The sequence below is a fragment of the Jaculus jaculus genome, chromosome 20 (assembly GCF_020740685.1).
Source record: "Jaculus jaculus isolate mJacJac1 chromosome 20, mJacJac1.mat.Y.cur, whole genome shotgun sequence".
Classification (NCBI taxonomy): Eukaryota; Metazoa; Chordata; class Mammalia; order Rodentia; family Dipodidae; genus Jaculus; species Jaculus jaculus.
The window spans coordinates 2,310,930-2,323,708 of NC_059121.1; the positions used below are offsets into that span (position 1 = coordinate 2,310,930).

The following is a 12,779-nucleotide window of genomic DNA, read 5'->3' on the forward strand; positions in this document are numbered from 1 at the left end:
GACCATGTTAGCCAGATGTACAAGGGAGCACACACGTCTGGAGTTTGTTTGCAGTGGCTGGAGGCCCTGGTGCGCCCCCCCCCCCCGCCTCTCTGTCTCTCTCAAATAAATAAATAAAAATTTTAAAAAAGAGATGTTTTAGCAGTGCCCATGTGCAGGGAAATTCAGAAACCTACTGCTGTGGACTGTAGGCCTCCTGTGCCAAGCCTGTCCTTACTCAGTGCCTTCCCAGCATCCTCCCTTCTCTCCAGACCTCAGCAGTAAGGCACCTTGCTAGACTGTCCTGTGTCACCTTTCATTCCTCTGTCTTTTGTTTATTTATTCATGTGTCTTGGGACTGTGGGACGGAGTCTCCCCGCCCTTTCCTTGACATCCATCATAATGTCTGACTCATAGCAGATGTGTGGTGACTGGGTTTTGAATCAAGGGGATAAAAAAAATAGTCATACAATGATTTAAACAAATTGATTCATGGACTTCTGACTCAGGAATTTTCATCACACAGGTAGATAGTTCTCCTTACCTGAAGAGCAAAGATTTCTAAATCTCCCATCTTTCTTAAAGCAATGGCAAGTATATAATTCAAGGGGACTCTGTTCTGCTGGGTGGTATTACCTTGAGTCTCAAAAGCCAGCTTGAGATAAGGAACCGAGGAGGGCTAAGCTGAGGTTCAAAAATGCTCAGGGAAGTGAGTGAAGGTGTTGCTGGCCTCTAATGGAAATTCCCCGTCACTTTACGTAAAGAATATTAATTTACCTAATTGATGATAATCTGGCCAATTTATTGTAGCATTAGAAATGCAAACCAGCTTCCATATCAAAATATTCATGGGCATGCCTGAGATATTTTACATTTTATTTTATTTTATTAGGTGATAATGGGAGGCATAATTGTTAATGTTTGATTCTGGCAAAATACAATTAGTTTCTGTGAAACACATTGTGCATTAATGATATCATTAAGATTAATGAATATAAATGAATGAGCTGGGGATTTCAAATAGAACACAGTGACTTTGTATCAGTTAGTAAAACTAGAGATAGATTTCCTTGATTTCTTTTAAGGACAGTGTACAATAGCTCCTATTTCTCATAGGCAATAGAGAAAATAAATGCAATAAATTAAAGCACTTACCAGAAGGATCAATTTCTTGACAGTTATTATTGTTTTTAGAGAAGAGTTTTGTAAACTGGCTGTGTCTAAAGAAAGCTACCTTTTGGTTTTAAGAATGAGATTGAAGAGAGCTTGTCATAGACATTTGCAGTTTCTGTATGTCTAAAGTGCACATGTATTTTGGAAGATGTAAAAGAGGCTTATAAACCATTGCTCATTAAAATTACATGTGACTTCATGGCATTCTCGTAGACTCTAGATGCTTTATAATAGACATGTATTACATTAATAATTTTTAAATGTTTTAGTTATTTGAGGGAGAAAGAGGCAGAGCCTTAATCATTAAGCCATATCTCCAGGCCTACATTAATAATTTTAAAAATGTTATTAAAGGGCTGGGGAGATGGTTCAGTGGTTAAGACACTTGCCTTCAAAGCCTAAGGACTCAAGTTAGATGCCCCTAGTACCCACTACACCCATATGCACAAGGTGGCACATGCATCTGGAGTCCATTAGCAGTAGCTAGAAGCCCTGGTGCACCCTTTCTCTCTCCCTCTCCCCCTCTCTCTCTCAAATAAATAAATATTTTAAAAAATTTTTTTTCTTTTCACAATTTTTATTAACATTTTCCATGATTATAAAAAATATCCCATGGTAATACCCTCCCTCCCGTGCCCCGCACACTTTCCCCTTTGAAATTCCATTCTCTAGAAGACTAGATCTTTCTTTCCTTGAGCAAGCAGAGAAGTAAAGCAAAAGACAGAGACCCTGCTTGGAGAAGGACTGTGTATGAAATGGATCGCACGGACCAAAGGAGTCACAGGAGAGCTGGAGTACTGAGGCACAATTACGTGTTTTATAGTGTACGGAGAATCCTGGCCACTAACAATAAGAGCAGAGCTCACCTAGCTTCTCTTAGGCGTGCTCTGCACGCACGTTAACTGAAGTGCTATTTTTTGCATCGTCTTGTGTAACTGAACAGATAAAAACGCCGTGTCCCCAAGGTGGTACTGCAGCGTGCCTTCCTCACACATACATCCCCTGGGTCCGATCTTCACCCGAGGCCGCTGCTGCCCGGCTCTGCGTTCGGACACGTGGGCATGCACGTGTCTGATTTTGCTGTTCGTCTGTGCGGCTCTTTGAGAGCAGCCCTGGCACGGGAGTGGGTGCTGGCGCTGTGGCGGGTACAAGAGGAAAATGAAGGAGACTGCAGCCGTGTTTGGGAGCAAGGCTTCCCCCCTAGGCCTTGGCACTGGCCTGAGCAGCCTGAGATCTCTGGTTAACTGTGCCCTTTGTCTGTGTTCACAACCTTGTGATCTTCCTTGGACCTCTTTGTCTCACTTTCCTCATTGGTAAATCGAACCAGTCTCTTTCCCCCTTTCTACTTCCCAGGAAACTGATGAGGATTAATGAGGTAGAATCTGAAGCCCATTTTGTGTTCCTCCGAAGAGTGCATTTAGGTGATGCTATAAGACAGAGCTAATAGTGTAGCGAAGTGGGGCACATGTTGCTCACGTGGCAGAGCGCTCCCTTTGCTCTTTCAGCCACAAACTCGGGGGCAGGTGGCCGTCCCATTCCAACTGATTTCGGACGTGGGTAAAACATGTTCACACTAGCTGAAAAGAAGCCAAAGAAGATGAGGGACCTAGTAGAAAGACGAGTAGACTTCAGGGATAAAAGCCGGGCTTGGAGTGCCCCCCTTTAATCCCAGCACTCAGGAGGCAGAGGTGGGAGGATCGCTGTGAGTTCAAGGCTACAGAGTGAATTCCAGGGCAGCCTGGGCTACAGTGAGACCCTACCTCGAAGCCTCCCTTTAACCTCCCCCCAAAAACTCCCCAGAAGCTTCAGAGGGAAACTTCTTAGCTTCTTCAGATTTTTCTGAAAGAATGCTATATATATAAAACTTTTAAAGTGATATGCATATGGTATACATCCCCCCACATACACCCTCACACAATGTCCTGTGACGTCTTTTTTAAAAAATATATATATTTATTTGAGAACAATAGACAGAAAGAGGCAGAGAGAGAATATGACTGGGTGCGCCAGGGCCTCCAGCCACTGCAAACGAACTCCAGACACGTGCGCCCCCTTGTGCATCTGGCTAATGTGGGTCCTGGGAATCGAGCCTTGAACGGGGGTCCTTAGGCTTCACAGGCAAGTGCTTAACCGCTAAGCCATCTCTCCAGCCCCTGTGAAGTCTTCCGGTGCTTGCTATCTGTACAAGTCACCAGCAAGCTTGATTGTGAATACATCAAACAAGACAAGCACAGACAGGGGCTCTGAGTGATTGAACGTGATGCTTCTAGGTTAAGGCTAAAGATATGACCTTACTGTGATGGAGAGATGGCTTAGTGGTTAAGGCGGTTGCTTGCAAAGCCAAAGGACCCTGGTTTGATTCCCCAGGACCCATGTTAGCCAGATGCACGAGGGAACACACACATCTAGAGTTCATTTTCAGTGGCTGGAGGCCCTGGCACGCCATTCTCTCTCTCTCTCTCTCCTTTCTCTTTTCCTCTGTCAAATAAATAAAAATAATATTTTTAAGAAAAGATATGACCTTCTGTCAAGGTTTAAAACAGTCTGCTCGCCTGGGCATGGTAACTTGTGCCTATAGTATAGCATTCAGGAGGCTGAGATAGGAGGGTTGGTATGAGTTTGAGGCCAGCCTGGGCTACAGTAAGACCCTGTCTCCAAAAACTGTCAAAGAACAGTCTCTCTGTTCAGGTTGCTTTGGGTCTGTTACAGGGCATGTTCATAAACTAATATGACTGTGAAGGAAAAGAACGTTGATGAATTTGCCTGCTGAATTCCATCCTAATTTAATTTAATGTCTTTCTCTTTAGCCCATTGGCTTTTACTTACCCTAGTATCATGTAGGCTTTCCAGATGTTTCTTTCAGTTTTTTTTTCCATTTTGTGTTTGCTAGAAGTTGAGGCAGGTTCTAGTCGAGTCAACTTAGAATTTAGCCTTCTGTTGCTCATAGTAGGATTTTCACAAGTTGGCTCTATAGTCTAACAATGCTGGTATGTCTCTGATTGGGCAAGTGCCCTTAGGCATCTGGGGACACAGTTCAAAAGTGTCACAACGAGGGCTGGAGAAATGGCTCAGTGCTTAAGGCACTGCACAGCTTAACAACCCGTGTTCGATTCTCCAGTACCCAAGTAAAGCCAAGTACACAAAGTGGCCCCTGTGTCTGGAGTTTGTTTGCAGCAGCTAGAGGCCCTGGCACACCCTTTCTCACTCTGCCTGTCTGTCTTCTGTTTCTCTCTGCTTTCAAATTAAAAACAATTATTATTTTTTTTTTTTTTGAGGTAGTGTCTCACTCTAGTCCAGGCTGACCTGGAACTCACTATGTAGTCTCAGGGTGGCCGTGAACTCATGGTGATCCTCCTGCCTCTGCCTCCCGAGTGCTGAGATTAACTGTGTACCCCACCATGCCAAGCCTAAAAGAGTTTTATTTCTTTTTAAAGTTTAACAATGAAACACCCTTTTTTTAAACTTTAATTTTTTTGAGGCAAGCCCAACAGCCTGGCCTTTTTTTTTTTTTTTTTTTTTTTTTTATGTGAGAGAGGGAGAGAGAGATACAGAGAAAGAGAGAACTGGTGTGCCAGGGCCTCCAGCCATTGTAATCAAACTCCAGACGTGTGCGCCTCCTTGTGTGTGCTTGGGTCACCATGTGTGCCTGGCTTATGTGGGACCTGGAGAGTCAAACCTGGCTCCTTAGGCTTCTCAAGCCAGTGCCTTGACCACTAAACCATCTCGTTAGCCGTACCTTCGATCTTTTTATTTTTAGTGCTAACTTGCACTTGGGCTGTAATTCTAGGAATATTCCTTTGTTGAGGAAGTTCATAAAATCCTTAGCTAATTCCAGTAGCATTGGGACGAACACTGTGTATCTCAGTATGAGATTGGGACCCTTGTGTAACTGACAGTACAGCAATTCACACGCTCGTTCTCTTTGTATGTGAATGTGAAGCGTGGAATCTTGCTAAGTGGTAGTCCACAGTCCTCCTGTTTGTTAGCTCTGCATCGTTTAGAGATGCAGGGACCTAACTGAAAAAAGTGCTGGTATTATTTCCAACTGTCAGTTTTTCCTAACTGTCGTATGGAAAAAAAAAGTGAAGTTGTATTACTCAGTTTTATTGGAAATGCTATATTTTGTTGGATTCGTGTGTTCGCAAAGTAGAGAGAGTTTCCCCGAAGTGATTGATGTTGGGCCATTTACGAGGATAGTCTGCTGTATTTCATATGTATATGAGGGTGTCATTGTTAAAACGCTCAAAAGAAAATTATGTATGTGATTTATATTTTATTATTTCCTCCTAGGTTGTAATTTTTTTTCAGTGCCATGATTCCTGTCACATTGTCAGTAGTGATTTGATGGCTAATATGCCAGCAATAATTAGATAAAAATGAAAAGGTGATACTAACGTCAAGACAATGCAGATTTCTTGGGAAAAAGTCTTAAGAGAGAAGTCAAGTCTATTCCGTAGGACGAAGCACTAATTGCATATGTTGAGGCAGCCTCTGAGTTGCAGGCAGTATGGAAAGTGGGATGCTATGCAAGTGTGGGCTGGCCGGCATATTTTATAGGTGTATACTGGCTACTGACCCCGCCTGCAGTTTTTGCTAAGTGAAACATATATTTGAAAATGTTACCCTGGATAAATTCAGACTTGAGGGTTTGTCAGTGGGAAGGTGTGAGGCCCTCAGATTCCATCTGAATGAGGAATAGCATGCTTGTCTCTGGAAGGCATCCAGCCCTTGTTTTTCTTTCTGCCAAGTTTAATGGAAAACTTTTTTTTCCGTGGTGTGTGTGGGTGGGGAGGAGTTTGCAGGGAGAAGACATATAGGATGTAAACGTCTGTTATTTTTTAAAAGGTCACCCCTGAAAGAGCTTTCAACTTTATTTTTTATTTTTATTTGTTTATTTATTTGACAGAGAAAGAGGGAGGGGGAGAGAGAATGGGCACCCCAGGGCCTCCAGCCACTGCAAACAAACTCCAGGCATGTACACCCCCTTGGACATCTGGCTAATGTGGGCCCTGGGGAATCGAACCTGGTCCTTTGGCTTTGCAGGCAAGCACCTTAACCGCTGAGCCATCCCTCCAACCCAAACTTCTATTTTTTAAAAAATATTTATTTAAGACAGAGAGAGAAAGAGGCAGATAGAGAGAATGGACACACTAGGGCCTGCAGCCACTGCAAATGGACTCCAGACGCATGTGCCACCTTTGTGCATCTGGCTTCACATGGGTCCTGGGGAATTGAACATGGGTCCTTTGGCTTGGCAGGCATGCACCTTAACCACTAAGCAATCTCCGCACCCTTTTATTTTTATTTTTTTTAGAGGCAGGGTTACCTAGTCAAAGCCAGCCTTCAACTGCCTGTCCCGCTGCTCTCACCCTTCTGACTCCGCCTCGTGAGTCTTTATAGTTGTGGGCTGTCGGGCTTGCTTTCGGCAGTGCGGGAGGACCGTGCAAAGGGTCTGGTGACTGCTAGGCAAGCACTCTGTCCCCTGAGCTGCATCCCCAGCCCATGACCTCTGTGTCTTTTGTGTCGGGGGGCGGGGGGATGCATATGAGTGACACACATGTAGAGTTCAGAGGTCAGCCTTGCCTGTCTTCCGCCGTGAGGGAAGCAAGGGCTCTGGTTGTTCACTGGTGTGTTTGAGAGGCCAGCTGGTGCACAGATTTCTGCCTCCCATCTTGCCAGGGGCTGCTGGGGTCACGGATGCTCCCTGCAGCATCAGGACTGTTAACGCGGGCTCTGGGATTTGAACTCGGGTACAGGAGCTGGTATAACAAGCGCTTTACCCACTGAGCCACCTCTGCAGCCTGGGTGTCTGCTTCCTTACCTTCTCCTCTTCCCTTTTCTGCTCAGCTCTGCTCTCTCCTTTACCTCGGTTGACCTCAGCAGCTTGAACTTTCATATTTCCCATGACTGTCTAAAGGACAGGAGAGCAGCCGGGTGTGAGGGGCGCACACCTCGATTCCCAGCACTCAGGAAGCTGAGGCAGGAGGATCGCAATGACTTTGAGGCCAGTCTGGGACTACAGAGTGCGTCCAGATCAGCCTGGGCTAGAGTGAGACCCTACCTGGAAAAATAATAATAATAATTCTAAAAAAGGCTAGAGAAATTGCTGAGTGGTTAAGGCGTTTCCCTGCAAAGCCAAAGGACCCAGGTTTGATTCCCCAGGACCCGCGTAAGCCAGATGCACAAGGGGGCGCACGCGTCTGGAGTTCGTTTGCAGTGGCTGGAGGCCCTGATGTGCCCATTCTCTCTCTCTTTCTCTTCCTCTCTCCCTCCTCACTCTCTCTCAAATAAATGAAAAACATAAAATATTAAACAAGGGCTGGAGAGATAGCTTAGTGGTTAAGCGCTTGCCTGTGAAGCCTAAGGACCCTGGGTCAAGACTCAATCCCCCAGGACCCACGTTAGCCAGATGCACAAGGGGGTGCACACATCTGGAGTTTGTTTGCAGTGTCTGGACATCCTGGAGTACCCCCCCCCGTGTGTGTGTGTGTGTGTGTGTGTGTGTGTGTCGCTGTCAAATAAATAAAATTAAACAGACACAAGTCACAGCAGGTCGTTTGTGGCTGAGGCGCTCATGTCCGCTGTGCTCCAGCAGCACTTGGATACCGGAGCTCGGTTGCCGGCGTCCGTTTGCTCCCGAGCGCCGTTGGAGCTGGTGGCTCGTGTCTGACTGCATGTGGCTCCTTCGTAAGTCCTAACCACATGTGGCCGTGGCATGTCCACAGTCATGTTAGGCAATAGTGGATTGTCCAACTCAGACAAGGGCTTCCTCCGCTCCCGTCTTGGTTCCGGGGTGCCTTCAGCACACACAATGACTCCTGGTGGACTCTGCTGTCCCTCTGGGGAGGGAGGCTGTGGGGAGGGGCTGGGGGCCCCTTCCGACTCCTCTCCTCCTCGCCCCAGAGCATGTTCTTGGGCAGGATGGAGGAGAGGGCTTCAGGAGGAAGATGAGTTTGGGGTGCTGGGGTTGCACCAGTGCGAAGGGCCCGGTGTCCCCAGGAGGGGCAGGGATAGTCCTCCCATTTTCCAGAAGGTTTCCCCTCTTCCCTTTCCTGTCCGCCAGCATCCTGGTAGCGGGCCCCGGTATCTCCACGTCACGTATGAGAGAGGAAGCTCATGGGAGGAAAGGGGCTTGCCCCCAGCCTGCGAGCTTTCTCCGGACTTGGGGAGAAGGGCGTGGGCTGGCCGCCCATGGCTGGCTTCTGGAGAATGAAGGCAAAGTCGAGCTTGGGACTGATGATGCCCCTTCTCTTCTTCCCAGCACTTCGCCGAGCAGGGTTTGCAGTCTGGCCCTGAGTCAGTTTACTGAATAGGAAAGGGGGGCAGGGGCTAGGGGGTGGCCTTCAGGGTGGCAACTTCCAGAAAAGATACCAGACTAGCAAATGACAAGCTGCCAACACCCTTGTAGGTGATGCCAGTTGTGCTTGGCACAGCAGCTGAGAGGGTGCACTGGCCTTTGTGTAAGCCACGTGGTCATAAGGACAGGAGGTGGGTGTGTGGCCGAGGATGTCGGGAGACGCAAGGCTGTTCCTACACGAGTGGAGGCCCAGTGACCTCCCCACCACTGGCGCTTCAAGCCCGCTTTCTCCACCTCTCCTTCCAGGGGCTATCTAGTTCTCCCGCTACAGTGGCCAAAACCCTGATCATTTTATTTTCTTCATTTTTTATCTTTTATTTTTTGGTCAGCTACCTGTCTCCACTCTCAGAGCTAGGGTCTCACTAGCCCAGGATGACCTGGATCTCACTCAGTGGTCCCTAGCAAGTGATCCATTTACCTCGGCCTGGCCTCCTTAGGGCTGGGATTGCAGGTGTTTGCCACCATACCCATCTTCCTTTTATTTCTGGGGTTCCTGGTATTTCTGGTATGTTCCGACCACTTACATTGCAACTTTTCCTTGAGCGCTAAAGCGTTTCAAGTTTTTGTTGCACTTTGAAAGTGGTCTCCCCTCTTTTTTTAATCACAAAGAGACCAAGAGTGTCAAGAAAGTAGATTTCAACCTGGCCTGGCCAGGGGCCCAGTTCCACCTTTCCCTGGCTGTGTAATCTAGGGCAGTTACTCAACTTCTCTAAGCGCCAGTGTCCTCATTTGTAAAATGGAACTTTAATGGTGCCTAATTTGTAGGGCTGTCCCGAGACTCGAGTGAAATGACGCGGAGCACTTGCAGCAGAGATTGGCACATGGTACCAGTGGTGATCAATGCATTTGGTCATGATTATTATTATAGGCACAAGAGAAGCATGGGTGGCAATAACGCAAAATTAGGATTGACTTGAAATGGAAGTGTGGAGTGTGTATTTGGACAGAGCTCGCAGCTCTGTGGGTCATTACCAGTCAAGTTCTCGTTACCATGCAAGTTGACACTGGGGTGTGGTTGTAACCACAGTCCTAAAGCCTGATACGTCTTCCCTTGGGTGGTTGATATCTCCTCTGTGCCTTCTCTTTAAATTCTATTCATTTATTTGCAAGCTGAGAGAGAAAGAGAGAATGGGCGCACCAGGACCTCTAGCCACTGCAAGTGAACCACATGCATGTGCCACTTTGTGCATCCGGCTTTATGCGGGTTCTTGGGAATTGAACCAGGTCATCAGGCTTCGTAGGCAAGCTCCTTAACCACTGAACCATCTCCACAATCCACCTGTATCTTTTTAATTACAAAAAGAAAAAAAAAAGCAAGTAGAGCTTCATTGGCTTCTAGAAATCATCTTATGAATGAAAACAATAAAATACTCAGTGGCTGAATGTAAGGATTGTCCACTTGGCGGAGCCTCAGACTTCTGTCTTCAGGTCACCAGCAGGATAGGATGGTTGGAACCATCAACCATTTGTGGTTGTTCGTCCCTGGTGCTGAGGTGTAGTGGTCACTGTCACACTTAAACATAAGCACCTCCTTCCTCCCCAGCTGGTGGTGGACGCGCTGAAAGCTCTTCTACAGCTCACGCTCCGAGCTCTGGGAGGTGGACCGAGGGGCAGGGACGGCGTCACAGCACCACAGCTGCCCTCAGTCACTCCTTCCCCTGGCTCGGGTAGAAAGGTAGAGGGAGAAACCATCTCCTTTGCCAAGAGTAGAGTCTCACCCTTCCTTCAGTCTTGGCCTCTGGCTTGACATTCAGAGGCATAGCCAAGAGCTGCTGTAAGGGAGAGTGGAGTGGACTGCGAAGGGTAGGTTCTTGCCCGCAAAGCCTGATGGCTTGGATTTGGCACCCCCCCTCCAAGTTCCCATGTATAGCCAGATGCACAAAGTGGCACATGTGTCTGGATTTCGTCTGCAATGGCAAGAGACCCTGATGTGCCTCCCCACCTCCCCACACACAGAGATTAGTGTTCCTCACAACAGTGACTCAACATTCAACTACATAAGAATGGGCAAAATTCACAGTTACCCTGACACAGGATAACCCGCGTAGAACCAGTGAGGAGACAAAGCTTGTTTCCAAGTGTGTGGAGGGTGCTTGATGGGAGACAAACGAGTCCGTAGGGTGAACATCAACACTGCGCCCAGTGATGGTAGATCTCTGTAACTCCTTCCTGAACCTGTAGTCAGCCGAATGTTCTTTCTTTCCTGACGTTTTTCAGTTGGAACTTGGAGCTGTATTTGTTTCTGGGAGACAGTTAGTTGCAACGATAATTACAATTCACTTTTGACCTTTGCTGGAGTGGCCGTGGATTTTTGAGTGTTCCATGAAGTAAGTTATGCTTCCAATAGATGGGCTGGTGATGTAGCCACACAATTTTTTTTAAATTCAAATATTACAAAGCCCCTGGCTCTAGATTACAATTAATGGCAAAGCCCACCCAGTTTCATTATTTGAATATACATATAAAAGCAATACACGTTGAAGTTAGTACTTTGGGAATTGACTCTCAGTATTGTGAACATATTCCACAAAGGGATAAACTCGCAAGAAAATGAGTTTATTAATGGAAATTATTCTAGATCCAATTATTACCTGTGAGTCATGTCATCATTTGAAGTTTTTATTGCATTTTACCACATGGCCCATCTTGATGAGAAAATTATATAGCCAAGGGTAAATGGGCAACTTCTCTGTTACCATTCCCTCCGCTAAGCTGTTATTGCCTGATGTTATTTCTCAGCAACCTTTCATTTTTGTCCCAAATGTTTTTGCCTCTGGCTTGTTTTCTTTCTTTCAAACGTATGTGCATCACTTCTCAAAGTGATGCATTTTGACAGGTAATCAATATGTTTTCATACTAGATTTGATGGTGTGATGGTTATAATCTTCATCTTAGAGTTAGTTAATGGTGGAATACTAACCCTGATTTTTATCTCGACATATTGCTTTGTTAAGAAACATACTTTTTATCCTCAGCTGCGTCGCCTCTTGTTACTTTAGTGCACCCTCCAAGGTGCCTGAGCCGCCTAGACCCCGATGTCTGGGATGCACATCCGCTGACTTTCTGGCATTGTGTCCTCAAAATGTCTTCGGATAGTCCTTCCAGCCTGCTAATGCCATTGGTCACAGGAAAGACCCCTCCGGACTCTGTTAGGTCTTCCCTTCCCTGCTCTTCTCTTCCCCTCGCTGCCCTCCCCTCCCCTGTCACCTTCATTTCAAGTACGAATTCCCTTCTCTTTGCAGTGGGGAACTTCTCCATCCCCCTATACAAACCATGATCGGCTTTTGCTTTCAAGAGCTAAAGGGAAGTGTCCTGGTGGTCTTCATGTTCTTGCAGAAGTCCCCCGTGCAAGAGGTCCTGGGAAGCTGGAGCTCTTTCCTCTCTTTGCAGATGGCCTGACAGGAAAAAGATAGCAAACCCATTTTGTTATCCTCTTAGGTCCTTTCAGGAAAGAGAGAGAAAGAAAAAAACAAAAACTTTTTTTTTTTTTTTTTTTTGCTCCTTCACTTTAAACACAAATTTATAGTTTTAGAGAATTTTTTTTCAAAAGCAAGGCTTGTGCCGGGCTGGATTGGTATACCTTGATTTGTGTGATGTCTGGTTTTGTGCACTTTTTTTTTTTTTTTGGCCCTTTACTTTTAGAGATGGGGTTTTTTCTCTACAAAAAGAGACCAAAAGTCAAGCAGGACCCGCTAGACACTTCCTTTACCTCCCCCACATCGAGGAATGTCTAGATATCTGAATTAGGTAGAATCCCAAGTGTGGCTGAATTTTAAGTAATTATTATGTCTGACTTTTTTTCTTTAAAGAAAATAACAAGTGCATTCACGTCCAGCGTGAAGATGGTTCTCAGACACTCCACCACCCTGAGCCCTGCTCTCTCGGGACCAAACAATTCTCTCCATTTAAATATCCTTAGAGCCATGGGGGAATAATTTATTATAAATTGATAGTATCATATATAGTTATTCCTGTGCCCGTGCCTGTAAAGAAAACTTAATATTCATCTCTTGGTCGCTAAGAATTGAAATCAGATGAGGCTGAGCTGGGTAAACAAGCTGAAACAGACTGTGAAATTGCACATGATGGGAATCTTTTTTTCTCTCAGCAGCTTATAAGACTATAAATAGGTTAATATCCCAACTAATGATGGCTCTTAGAGCTTCCCCCTCCCTCTTGTTTTTTTGCACGGTGGTCAGGAATGAGCAGAAGCAAGTTAATCATGGGGAGGGGGGATTAAAATCTAATCCCTCTCTGTTTTAGGGCTGAG

General features: G+C 46.1%; 1 protein-coding gene across 3 annotated transcripts in view; it reads left to right on the forward strand.

Annotated features, from left to right (window-relative positions):
* The window catches only part of Mast4 (microtubule associated serine/threonine kinase family member 4), a 656,456-nt gene that overhangs the window by 241,883 nt on the left and 401,794 nt on the right, over nt 1–12,779 (forward strand). The gene's annotated exons all lie outside the window — the stretch shown is intronic.